Genomic DNA, 13,934 nt, shown 5'->3' with positions numbered 1-13,934 from the left:
GAGCATGAGACTTTACGTCTACGTGCGTGTCTTCAGCCTCAGGTGAGGAGTTAGGTAGGACATCTGAATTTGGGTAGTTCTTGATTAAGCAAAACAGAAAGTTCTCAGGAACGGCCCTGAACCTGTTTCGTGTTATCAGAAGAGGATTAGGGGGTTAGCACTTACTTGGCCACCGAACTACTTTTCAGGTGAATCCTTTGACCCAGCTGATGTTAATAACTCCATTTCTGTCCGGAGCTTTTATATTTGCTGTCCTCTGAAACATCCTTTGTCCCAGATTTTTGTTGGAGTCACTCAGGTTTCATTTCACATATTTTCCCTCACCAACCTATCTAGAGACCCCAGAATCATTCCCACCCCAAGTGCTCTACCACAAGACTCTGCTTCATTTAATTCATAGTACTTATCACTAGGTAAAAATACCTCAAAAAGAAGTGACTTCCCTGCTGAACTGACCTGCCCTCACTTATAATGTAACCTCTTTTGACAGCAGGGATTTTTGTGATTTTATTGAATAGATGCTCTATATTCAACTCCTATTAGGTGACCAATAAATGTTTGTTGAACCGTATCAACCAGAATTTAGGACAGGTTTTATTACAAAGTAACCTCTCCAGATTTACCTAGATCCAATATGCCCAAACGTGTAATGAGAACCCTGAGTGTTTTACTCTACGTTAACCTGACTGTAAATATAGATAACAGATTACATGGAGGTATATGGCAGGTTCCAAAACGACTGTCTAGTACTTTCTCGGTAAGAAACTGAGAAGAACCGTGAGCCAGCGTAGTTGAGAAAGTAGTGTCCAGATTGTACGATGAATAAATTATCTCTGTGCTGGTCTGGTCTTCTCCTTTTTAATGGGTCCTCAGGTACTGGGCTGCCCTGGTGTGTACTACAACTCGGTTTTTCAGGCTTCAGAATCCTTACTAGCATGACTTATGCCTGGTCTTACAACTGATCATAGTATTTTTCCAGTTTGCAATGTTTATCAATTGATCACTATCACATTTGCTCTACTAATACATACTTTGCCACCCACTATGATGTATTCTTTTTTTCTAATCTCGTGATTTTCAACCCTACTTGCACATTAGAATCAACTGGGGAGCTTTTAAAGGTAAAACTGCCAAAGCCCCATTCTAGAGCATTAAATCAGAATCTAAGAGGGTGGGGCTCTACTATGTCGTTTTGAAAGCTCCCTAGGCAATTGTAATGGGCAGCCAAGGTTTAGACCTACGGCTTCAACCTGAATGCCATGGCTCAGCATCTCCTCTCTCTGTGTCATGCTGCAGTGATCATAATGTTTGTAATTCTACTCTTCTGGTGCCAATTGCCATTCCCTAGGTCAATCTCAGCCAATAAAGAGTGCCTACCGTGAAGAGAAGTCGATACCACGCTATGTCATGCATGTACGTATTTATGTATGTATGTAGTCTTACATCTGTCAAGATGGTTTCCTAACAATTTACCAATACATCCATCTATCCATATATCTGTACATAACCCTGGGTCTTTTCAGAGATGCTGTACTTCAGACAAGAGCTACCTCACCTCCTTCCAGGTGAGACACTGGGGGAAAAAACCCTCTTCCCAAAATGCTCCCAGGAAATTTCTATAGATAAATTCGTGAAAGAGGCTTAAATGCTTCATTTTAACTGGAATGAATTCTGCCTAATACACACCTTAATGGACAGATAATCTCTCACTGCAACCAGTCATCTTCCTATAACCTGTTTATTTAAAAAAAAAAAATTTATGCTGGAGACATTTCTTGTTATAAATCTCCTATTGTTATTTGTATACATAAAGGTAAACTGTTTTTAAACATATTACCATTGCCAACTTTAAAAATATATATTCAGGATGTACTGGAACATGTGACAATTGCCAAACAAAATGAAAGCAACCTAAATTTTGAAATAATGACACTAACAGAAAACTATTAAAATAATAAAGGCCAGATGACTATTCCCAAATCCTACTTCCCTTCCCTGGGGAAAGCCCAGGAAAGTTCAAGGGTAGGTTTTCCAAAAGAAAAAAAAAAAAAAAAAGTCCCTAAGCGTTTACAGATACATGCAAACATACAGTTGCTATATTTTGAACATAATTGGTTTTTGTTTGTTAACTCTACCTCATTTGCTATGTGTTTTTTCTATCATTCCAGTATCAAGATGGAGAGAAGCCCTCTGCCTCTAGACCCTTACATAGGTTGTTGGAGCATTAATACATGCCAAAACTCTCAAGACATAGCTTTTGAGATGAGACGCCAAAGATAATCCTGTTTACTTCCTCAGATTATGCCTGAATATTTTTAAGGGGACATGAATTGTTACGGTGATGGAGTCAGGTGCCAATCTGGGGACGGAACAATACTTCAAGGAAAATTCTGTGGAGCTAGAACTAAAACATCACATTAATAGTCCTATTTTGCTGTTTTCCAAGATTGCCTGAGCAAGATCACCCCCTGCTTTCTCTATATTAACTTCAGAGAGGAAGGAGAAAGATCTGAGCTATGGGGGGGGCGGGGGGGGGCAGGAGGGGCAGAAGAAGTGATATTCCAGAGTTATGTGCAGATATATGGGTAGATGGATATACAGTAAATTAGGAAGCTGGCACCAGAGGGGTAGAATACAAACATTATGATGTGAAATGTTGGGGTCTGCGAGCAAAAGGTCAAGAAGAAATTCTTGAGACATCCTCGGTGCAAAAAAAAAACAAAAGGTGTTTGGTTTTTTTTTTTATGATTTTATTTATTTACTTGAGAGAGAGCTCGAGCAGGGAAGAAGTAGAGGGGTGGGGAGAAAGAGTCGTTAGCAAACTCCGTACTCACAGGGCTCTATCTCATGACCCTGAGATCATTACTTGAGCAAAACCAAGAATCAGAAGCTTAACCCACTGAGCCACCCAGGTGCTCTAAACAGGTGGTTTTATTAAAGCATAGGGACAGGCCCCGTGGGCAGAATGAGCTGCACTGGGGTTGTGAGGACTGACTGACTATAGACTTTCAAGTTGGGAAGGAGTCAGGAGAGCCTAAGTCTCAAAGAATTTGGAAGCAAGGTTTTCAGGACCTTGAGGGGCTAGCTATTATTAGGATAAGGTCACTTACTACTGCCTACTAAAACCTTAGTCAGGAGACCCTTTTTAGATGCGTTATCAGTGGACATGTTTGGAGGATAGTTGCTAACATCTATGGGGGGGGAGGGTAGAGATAAAGGAGGCTTCCAAAGGGATTTCATATGTTAAAGACCACACAGGATCCTGCAGGTCAAGCTAAGGTTGCTTTTTTTTCTAGCAAAGTATCAACATGGAGATAGTAAAGCTCCTTGAGGAAGGGCACTTTGCTGTCTCAAGTACTTGTCAATGGGCTGTAAATTGTAAGGAAATTTATTTTTTTCTTTATTTCTTTTGCCTTTGTTCTCCACATTACCACCCATTTGTTAAAAGAATTTTTAACGCTTGTTTAAAATGTGTAGGTCCTCCACCCAACCAGGCCGGCACCTTGCTCTAGGGCTTCCAGCCTACAGAACTTGACTGGGTTCAAGACGGCAACGCAAAAAGAACCTCAACTCACTTCATCCCACCGACAAACCAAATCTACCTCTAGATATAGAACAACTTCCTCTGAAAAAAAAAAAAAAAAAACCTACAAGCTTGTGTGAGCAACTCCCGCATGTCCCATGAAAGAAGGCCCGCACAGAAGCAGGTAGGAGAGTCTGAGGCACAATCTCTCCACGGACCGCCCACCCCCACCCCCACCCACCACCTGGCGTCCGGAGCCACCTACAGCCCGAGCGGAACTCAAAACCAGGAGCTGCTCCCTGAACGCAAAGGGTTTGACCCCCACACCAGTCGCCCCAACCTTTAAGACCTGCAGCTGAGGGAGAAGCCCCCAACACATCTCACTTTTGAAAACCAGGAGGGCTCCAGGCCCCGAGATTCCCAAGGCTACGTAACAATCTGAGAACCGTGGACTCACCTGCCCCAGGGCTCAGCGCAGACAGCAGTTCCCGAGGTGTCCAGACTTTGTGAAAGACGCTCATTTGCTAATCGAAAGCATCGGCCTGAGGAGTGCAGGCATCTAATTTAAGGCGCATAGAGGGGAGGCTGGCAGGCAGACAGCACCTCCATACTCTCCTTCCGCCCTGCTCCAGCAGCTGGCCACCATCTTTTCTTTTTAACTCTAGGCCCCTCCCCCCCGCCAGGTGCCACCCATCATCTACATACGGGGAATTCCTCCCACCCTAAGAGCTTCCTTAGCTGATAGGTTGATTGTTAGCCGTAAATTAAAGTGCAAAGGAAGGGCGCCTGGGTGGCTCAGTTGGTTAAGCGACAGCCTTCGGCTCAGGTCATGATCCTGGAGTCCTGGGATGGAGTCCCGCATCGGACTCCCTGCTCAGCAGGAGTCTGCTTCTCCCTCTGACCCTCCCCCCCCTCATGTGCGCGCTCTCTCTCTCTTTCATTCTCAAGTAAATAAATGAAATCTTTAAAAAAAATAAAGTGCAAAGGAAAACCTCTTAGTGGACTCAAAATTTTGAGGTTTCATAGACTATCCTTAAAAACTAGAATTATATTCTAGTGGCTCAGTCCTTAAGCGTCTGCCTTCGGCTCAGGTCCCCTGGGATCGAGCCCCGCATCGGGCTCCCTGCTCCATGGCGGCCTGCTTCTCCCTCTCCCACTCCCGCTGCTTGTGTTCCCTCTCTTGCTGCGTCTTTGTCAAATTAAAAAAAAAAAAAAATCTAAAAAAAAACGAAAACTAGTTACATTCTTAAGTCTGAACAGACTGAAGAAGGGTTTAAATATTTATAAAAATCATTAGGAGGGGTGCCTCGGTGGCTCAGTCAGTTAAGCGTCGGACTCTTGGTTTCGGCTCAGGCCCTGCTATCAGGGTAGGGAGATTGAGCGTAGCCTCTGGCTCTGTGCTTAATGGGGAATCTGCTTGAACAGTCTCTCCTCTCCCTCAGTCCCTACCTACCCACCCCCCCACAGCTGGTGCGCACAAGTGCTCACGTACACACACGTGTGCGCACACTCTCTCTCAAATGAATAAATCAATCTTTAAAAAAATCATTAGATAATAATTTCTGTATATTCTGCTGGGAGAACATAGTTTGCTTGGTGTTTTAAATCTAAGGGTAGAAACTGTGAATGTGTCATTAGCACAGGTCTTTCCATTTTTCTGATTCACTTGATCATCTAGGAAAGACCCACAGAATGTTTTCCAAAATGTTCTGGAGGCTTGTATGACCAGATTCATGTATTCTTGTCACTATGAAGGTCTGTTCTCGTTGGTGGAGCAGTCTCTTGTATTCTTGGCCAGCACTTGATGTGATTCCTTTGACATGAGACCCTCCTGGCTCCCTCAGCTTCTTCCGGTCCAGCCCTGCCCATTGTTCTCTGTGACAATTGCCAGGGACTTTTGATTCAAAAAGCTTCCTCTGAGGCAGGAGTTTCTATTTTTCCAAAATGCAAATTGTTAAATAAAATATTTTGTGCTCAAAAGAAAAAAAAAAAAAACGGCTTCTCCAGGATGCTGGGCCTAGATCCAGCCTCTCTAACCTGGCCCACGTCCCCAGGCGCTGACCCCAGTCCTGCCCTCTTCCTACTGTTGCTCTCCTCCAACTTGTTTTCTACTCCATTCTATTTGGTCCACCTCTCTTCCCCACACCTAGCGCCCTTTGCCCCAGCCCAAGTTCCCAGTACCTCTGACCCTGTCCTCTCTACAATGAGGTTCAGTACGTGGCCACCATGTCCGTTGAGCATCTAGTGTGTTTCAATCCTACCTCAAGAACCTCTATGTCAGATCAATCAACTCCACCCAGATCAAAACCCTAAAGCTGGAAGTGCTGAACAACCTAGTTAATGGAACTAGAATCCTTACTGTCCTACAGAAGTTCCAGACCTATATTCACAGCATGGACAGGGACTTTATGGCACCATGATCCAGGCCATTGGATGCTGTGCAACTAACATAGGACGAGTCTGTGACACCGGCCTCACTGGCCTTGTATAGCTACTGTTTCATTGTGATGAACTATTCATCACAGAGTCAGTGGTCATCATTAAGAAGCTGCTGCAGATGCAGCCAGCAGAGCATGAGGAGGTCTTAAGCTAGCAAAGCTCACAGATAACACCTAGGTGCTCATGATCTGAGCCAGCATCCTGTGGCTCATTGGTGAGTACAGTGAGCATGTCTCCAGTATTCACCTGATGTCCTGGGGGAAATGGCCAAATCCCTCACAGCAGAGCAAGACATCCACAAACTGCAGGTCATCAACCTGGTGTCCAAGCTCTACCTGACCAACCCTAAGCAGACCAAGCTGTTGACCCAGTATATGCTAAATCTGGCCAAGTCCCTCCAGAACTGTGATATCTGTGACCTAGCACATTTCACCTGGCAGTTTATCTTCTCTTCGGAGTAGGATGGAGCCCTCAGCCACCATGCCAAGAAGCTCTTCCTGGCACCCAAACCAGCCCCAGGTTTGCAGTCATCCTTCAAAGACCAGACCACTTCCAGCTGGGCTCACTATCCTACCCATTAAATGCCAAGGCCACAGGCTACCCAGAGGTTCCAAACTGGTCAGAGGAAGATCCAAACACATCTGCATGCAGCGTGGAGGTACCTAAATGGACCGAGTGCTCAAACAGGAAGAAGAGGAAGGAGAAGAGGAGTCAGGCCCCACAGAGTCCACAGGTAGACTCCCAGAGTCCAAGACTGGGTCAGTCAGTGAGAGCAGCAGCTAGAGCAGCTGAAGACTCCAGCAGTGAGTCCACTAATGAGGGTGAGGAGAAAGGGAGAGGGAGTGAGAATGAACACAGGAGGAAGATGAAGAGGGTAAGATGAAGAAGGTGCCAGAAGCACACGGAGAAGGCTTGTCTTTGGATGAGGGTAGAGATTCCAGCTGTAGCTCAACAGAGTTTGAGATGACATTGGATCCCAAGGAAGAGCAGGAGGAAACTGCCTCCTGAAAAGAAGAAGAAGGAAAACAAACAAAACAAAACAAAAAACCTCCCAGCAGATCACGTACTCCTGCAGCCAAAGAAATGTCTTTGTTTGATCTAGAGGACTTCCCCCTCCTACTGTCCAGCCTGTGTCTCCCGCCCTGGTTGTGTTCACCTGTCTGGCTGCTGACCTGGAGTGCCTAACATTCTCAGACTCTCCCCTGATGCCCTTGCTGCCCTTCCAGTGCCAGGGCTGGAAGGCAGGAGCTGCTGCACCTCGTAGCTGGGTGAGGGGCTGCTGTGGACTAGACCTTCAGCAGCCCACCTTTGTCTCCAGTGGCCCCACCTAGTATCTTTGCAACCCACTTCTCCAAGAGCTGCAATACCCCCATCAAGGGCCCTGATGGGGTCCCCCTTAAACTGTCTTCTGGCATCAGCATCCTGAAATTGAGTCCCTAGCACCCAGAGAATCTGCCACTGCTGTCACGGGCTTTAATTTCGGTGACTCAACTTAGGTACTCAACTTCCAGCTGTGAATCCATACCCAACAGTTCCACATCTCCATTCAGCCACCCAATGAGTAGCAGATGGCCCCTGTGTTCCTGAGTGGGAATGAGTTCAAGAAGGTGCAGGGAAAGCTGATAGACATGAATGAGATCAGAGAAGCTCAAGGTGCCAGACACCTGTCGGAGTGACCACAGGGTGGTACAAAAGTGACTGCTACTGCCAACCTGGAGAGTATCCTTTGTGGGACATCTGACAAGTCCTGGTTTGAGGGGAGGAAGGGAAGATGCTGACCAGTGGGAGCGTGGTCCTGCTGACCCTGGACACCCTGTCTGCTGGAGCTGCCTAGCTCACAGTCAACAGCTGTTAGTCTCCCTTTCTCCCTTTTTCTCTTATCAGATAGTATACAGGGGAACCTCTCTCCCTCTGGTCATGACCACAGTCCCCCCCACCCAATTCCCCTGCCCATGAGTTCCTAGGACCTGTGCAAAGGGAGACGACAGCTGCTCCCTTCAGTCATCCCAGCCTTCTATAGCTATTTATGTAGCAAAATCTCAGTATTCTCCCTAATACATTTTATAACACATATATATATATGATACCTAGGCTTATTGTGGTCATTTTGCAATATATACAAATATCAAATTATTATGCTGTATACCTGAAACTTACATAATGTTGTATGTCAGTTACATCTCAATACAAAAATAAATACATAAAATGTGTATTTTTGGGCTATAGTTCAGGAACATTGAATCAGAATATCGGGGGGGCAAGCCTAGAAATCTTCCTTTAAAAAGGGTCCAAGATGATTTTAAAGCAGAGTAAAGTTTTTTTTTAAACGCTAATGGTATGCCTTAGACCCCCTATTGTTTCAGCAGTACACCCTCTCCACCCTGGGCTCTTCCATATTGGACCAGCCTTTCAGAGGGGATTCTGGTAAACGGGCACTGAGACACTCGAAAAAGCTACCAAGAAGGAAAGTAACTGATTATCTCTGGAGCCTGTTCATTCTACAGGAGCTAGCTGACAATAATCAACCAAATGAGCATCTACTAAGACACAGTTCAGGAGCGGCAATTCTTGAAACTCAAGAGTGGGATTTCTAACTTCACGGAGTTTATAATCTGATAGAGGACAAAGCTACACATAAGTTATATAAGGGGAAAAGAAAATATAATCGCCTTAATTACTTGGGTAATTGTATTAACTTTTACATCTACTTTGACTATAGAGGTGGAAACTCTGAAGAGTCTTCTAATCTGCAGTCCAGGATTTTCCATTAAATATCCTAAATGCATAACCATAATTTAGTCTGGATTTTCTAGTCTCTTGTCTAGAAATTTCTTTTGATTTACTCTATCTGTAACACACTATAAATGTAGAATTTAAAGATATGTTTCCTTTCAAATATAGATTATTTTCTCAAATCATTAAACGATTTCAGGAATTGCATCATTTTGAAATCTTCTATTGCTTTTGTAGTCAAAAGTAATATGAGACAGCTGTTATTTTTTCATTCATTAGTTCACTCAAAGTAATAAACTGAGAGTAATCTATATCCTAGTATACTAAAGATTGTTAAAACTTGGTCCCTGTTCTCATGGGCCTGAGAGATAAGGCAGATATATAAATGATCATGATCATATGCCCCAGTTTTAGAATGAATATATATATATATTCATTATATATATACATATATATATGCACTATATAGAATATATCTTGTCCCCTTTGCTTGGCAGATAATGATTTTAACCAGCATGAAAATGACTGAAATTAGTACACAGAAAGTAGTTCCATCTAAGTTGGGTGGAAAGGGAACACATATTTTATGCCAGCAAGGATATGGGTAAGTGACAGATAAGGCAAAGAATCTTATTTTAGCAATGCGGAAGTAAAGGACCTGTAATGATATACTCAGTGAAAGGAATGTGCTCCTTAAATAGTCACTATCTGACATGCTTTTTCCATTTGATAACTAGATTAACTGTGACAAAATGGGATTTAGGGCATGGGGAGGGAAGGAAGAAGAGCTCTCAACAGAGAACGGAAATAGGACTAGAGTACGGGGTTGCCTTGCCCCACCAACTAGAGATATGTCATTTGTGAACGAAAGCACCCATCAGAGAATTTCCAGCATGAAATCCTGGGATGGATTCGTTTGTCACCCAGGCTCCTTCTCCTAGCTGTGGGAGGAGTCTCAGATGCTAACTGCCACCATAAGTTCCTAGATTTACACACTGAACACTATGACATAATCCTGGAAGAAGACAAGGAGATTGGGGGTGACAGATCTCTCCAGTCCTGCTGTGAGAGTAGAGAAAAGCGAACCCAAAATGAACTTGATAACTTGCCCTTTAATTGATTTAAATTAGGAATTCCTCCAACATCCAAACTGTTTTCTAATTAAGTTCGATATGAACAATGGCCCATGTTGTAGGTGTTTGAATGGTGAGTTTTCTAAAATAATAATGAATTGGGGATGCAATCTAGTTTTGTGGAGGAGTAATCCATGCAATTCAGATGACATCTTTCAAAACTGGGGGGGGGAGGGGAAGTGGCAGTTACTAGATTATTTGAGATTTTAGTAAAATGATAGATCCTACTCAAAAAGTATTCCAAATGCTAAGGTTCATGTTAAAAATAATTTTGATGAGATTTATTTTTATTCATTTTAAAAACTGGTATGTGCTCATAAGAAAATATTTGGGATACAGAAAATAGAAAAATAGGGAAAAAAGAGTACCTATCGTATTGGATGTAGTCACTAATAATTTTATAACATTTTCGGTATACAGGTTTCCCCGCTATTTCCTCCTGCTATTATCCCCCGTTTGCTTTACGCCACTTTGCTTTTATGAAAAACCTACATTAGAGCTAAGTATTTTCACTAACCAAAAGAAATCTGAAGAAAATTTTCACTTTTACAAAATGGTAATTGCTTTTTTTTGCTTTATGCCATTTTAGCTTACAAAAGTTTTCGTAGGAAAACTCTACTTTTAAATAGTGGGGAAATCTGTACTTTGCTCATGCTTTATATTCTAAACTGAACATAACTTTGAGATAATAAGAAGTATTGCATGTATAAAGTATGTACCATTTTATATAATATAAAGCAAACATGTTTCCGTTATATTAAAATGTTTTGCAAAGGCAAAGTTAATCCTTGCGTACTATTTCCTCATATAAAGCATGCCATAATTTATTTGTTCATTCCTCTTCTTTAAATCATATGTGCCACTTCCTTCCCTCCCCATGCCATAAAATATTCCAAGAATATTTTAACTTTTAGCTGATTTTGATTTTTTGTTTGTTGAACTCTCGGAATTTATTGCCAGAAATAAGATTAACTGTTAAGGGTTATGGGCATATCTAAGAGTTTGATATATTTTGTGACCTTTTCTGATAAGTTTACCTTGATTTTTGCCTCACCATCCAGGTAAAACTGTAAGCATTCTTATATTAAATATTCTAACTTTTACATTTGCTCATTTTCTCTAACACTGAAGCTGGGTTTGTATTTATTTGATTGCTGAGAGATAGAATATTTCCACATGTGCTTTTCAACCAGTATTCTCTTGCAAAATGTCTATTCAAAACTTTTTTTTAATACATGACAACAGGTTCTCAATTCCTTATTTTTAAAAAGGATATGGTTGGTTTGTGGATAGATATGCAATAAAAATGTGCATGCAATCTCACTCTTCTGTAGTTATGGCCCTCACAAAAATTCAGTAAAATTACCTCAAAGTAAACAATGGCAGGAGCTCCCTCTGACACACACAGTCACCCTCCCATCAAACTTCTTTCAGCCTTAAGTAACCTATGCAGCATGATCATATAGCATTCAGGAAGAGTGGACCCTGGATCCCCTTCCAAGAGTGGACTCGGGGGTCACTGAACAGAGAGATAATGTCTTGCGGGTTCCCTACCCTCATTCTTCTCCCTGCATCACTAAACACACACCTGTGGCCAGTTTGATGGCTCCAACCAGAGACTGATTTCCTTTCCAAAGGTGCTGAAATTAGAGAAGTTGGTTCGATTCACTGGGAAGAGAAAAGAGGTTTGGAAGTGGTAAAACAAACAAACAGCTCACATATGAAACCTCTGGTTAGAGAAATATCTGTGCTTCACAGTGAGCTCATTTGAGATAAATAAATATATAAATGAATAAATATATTTATTTTCTTTATAGGGGAGAATACTGAAAATTCAATGAAATCAGTTTTGCCAGACACCTTTTTTTTTCTCCACACCAAATCTCTATTGTGGTCATTTTCTACAGGGATTTCAAAAGTATCAGCTTTGTTGTTGTTGTTGTTGTTGTTGTTTTTTAAGATTTTATTTGACACACAGAGAGAGAGAGCACAAGCAGGGGGAGCAGCAGGTAGAGGGAGAGGGAGAAGTCTCCTGCCAAGCGGAGAGCCTGATGCGGGACTCGATCCCAGGACCCTGGCATCATGACCTGAGCCTAAGGCAGACGCTTAACATCTGAGCCACCCAGGCGCCCCTCTTTACTGTTTCTGCTACTACCTAAGATGACTGTCCGTTAATAAAAATATCTAAAGTAACAGACATTCCTTTATGAGTCAATGCACATGTTTATTCTTAGCTAATGTAAAAGGGGACTTAGTCTTGGCCAATTCTGTATCAAGTGCCCTTCTCTATCACAAAAATATGGTTTTCTTAGCCAAGTGCTCTGTAAAATTTGGGATATACTTCAGCATCAGGGGAGGGGGGGATTGAAGTAATTCAATAAGAAAATTGTAACTAAAAGTTCTATTATTCAATTCACATTAAAAATGAAATAAAATGAAAATATAATAAGACTCAAAATAAATTTGAAGTATGAATATAACATGAACTATTAGTAATAATATTTTTCCCTGCTAGAAAGTGAATAAATGGAATACATTTCCCATTCCACTTCCCTCTCAAGCACCTCTCCTACATGTATTTTTCCATGAGGGATTTTTTATTTTCATTTATTTTCAAACTTTTGACCTTAGTTTCCTTAATTGCAAAAAAAGGTTAATATTTCCTACCCCATTACACCTTTGTGAGAATTACAAGTACGTGTAAATTAAATACCATAAAGCCTAGTGTTCTGTAGGTGTTCATTAAAATGTATTTCTATCAGGTTGCCTTTCTCTTAAATACTATAAATTAGGTATGGCATAATCCATAATTTTCTAGTCTTACTTAGAGTGGGGGCAATGAGAACCATCTGCTGTTTTATCATTTGAGATTTGCAAGAACATGGCAAAACCTAAGAGAGAAAGTCTTCATTTTGAAAGCTTAAAGGGATCAATTGATTCATTTTCCTCAGCCATGTCCCTCTTTTTAAAGAGGATCAATACATTGAGATGCAGAAGAGAATCTCTTTTCTAATCATTGATAAAGGGAAACGTTAGCTATACTTTTTAAACACATGTGGCTAGCAGAGAGAATAGGGAATGACATTTTAGGGTCCACAGTAGATGAACAAAATGGGATATTTGAGGGAAATGCAGAGGGACTATTAAGGATGTCCCACAAATCAAGCCTTTGTTAGGTGTCTCTGTGACTGTGCAGCTGTCCGGGTTTGTTTAGCTAATGACTCTCACTTGTTAAAATTTTAACTATGGCTTCTTTTTGCTGCATTTCAAAGGAATCATAACATTCCTTTTATTATTTATTTCCTGTTTGAAAAGATGATTTCACATGAATATTTCTTATCATTGAACAATATAAGGGCATTTATTCAACTCTCTGACCCTCTGTCCTCCACTCTATTTGTTCTTCTTCTAGCAGACTCATCTGTCTTCTTTTCTTCTACTTAGAGTTCTAGATTTCTGCCAGGGTCAGGAACGCATGCAGGTGTCGAGGCAGTGGACCCAAGGTGAAGAAGAGGGAATGCCATTTGTCATTTGGGGGCATGTGGTGAAATTGTTGAATAGTTGACCACTTATGGAAACATTTTGCTAAAAAGTTGAGTTATATCACCTTATTCAATATCCATTATAGTCCTGCAAGATAGCAATTATTTTCATATTCATTTTGTGAATGAGAAAACCGAACCTTAACAAGAGTAAGTAACTTATTCAACATACACTAGTGATACGTTTCCAGTAACCCTTGGCTATTCTTTGAAAATAAGGACAGCCTTATGAAGTTTCATGAAACAACCTATAAGGCTTTTGGGTTTCCATTTTATAGATGGGGGTTAATTAATTCACCTGAGTTCACATAGCTAAGTAAGTGATATAAAAGGATTTGATCACGAATCTATAAACTTGATCTTAAGTCTATTCCATAGTTCTTGATTGTTGTGTATCTCTTTTGGTACTTGCCTATTCATGGCTGTTTTAAATTGTAGTAAAAAAATAATGAAATTTGGTGATTTCCCTCAATATGCTTAGAACCTATCAGGACAAATAATATTGATATTAAAAAAATGTCTAGAGTCTAATGTATATAGTGAGAATGTCACCAGATAAAAACA

General features: G+C 41.4%; 1 pseudogene; it reads left to right on the top strand.

Annotated features, from left to right (window-relative positions):
• Positions 1-634: 634 nt before the first annotated feature.
• LOC114204169 (AP-3 complex subunit beta-2 pseudogene) lies at positions 635-7,817 on the top strand (annotated as a pseudogene).
• The last annotated feature ends 6,117 nt before the right edge of the window (positions 7,818-13,934 follow it).

This window comes from Eumetopias jubatus, unplaced genomic scaffold (assembly GCF_037043125.1).
Source record: "Eumetopias jubatus isolate StellerSeaLion01/CBP00866 unplaced genomic scaffold, mEumJub1_p1.0 scaffold_10, whole genome shotgun sequence".
NCBI lineage: Eukaryota > Metazoa > Chordata > Mammalia > Carnivora > Otariidae > Eumetopias > Eumetopias jubatus.
Note: the sequence above shows the minus strand (reverse complement) of the source record. Positions and strands in the feature narration are given on the sequence as shown.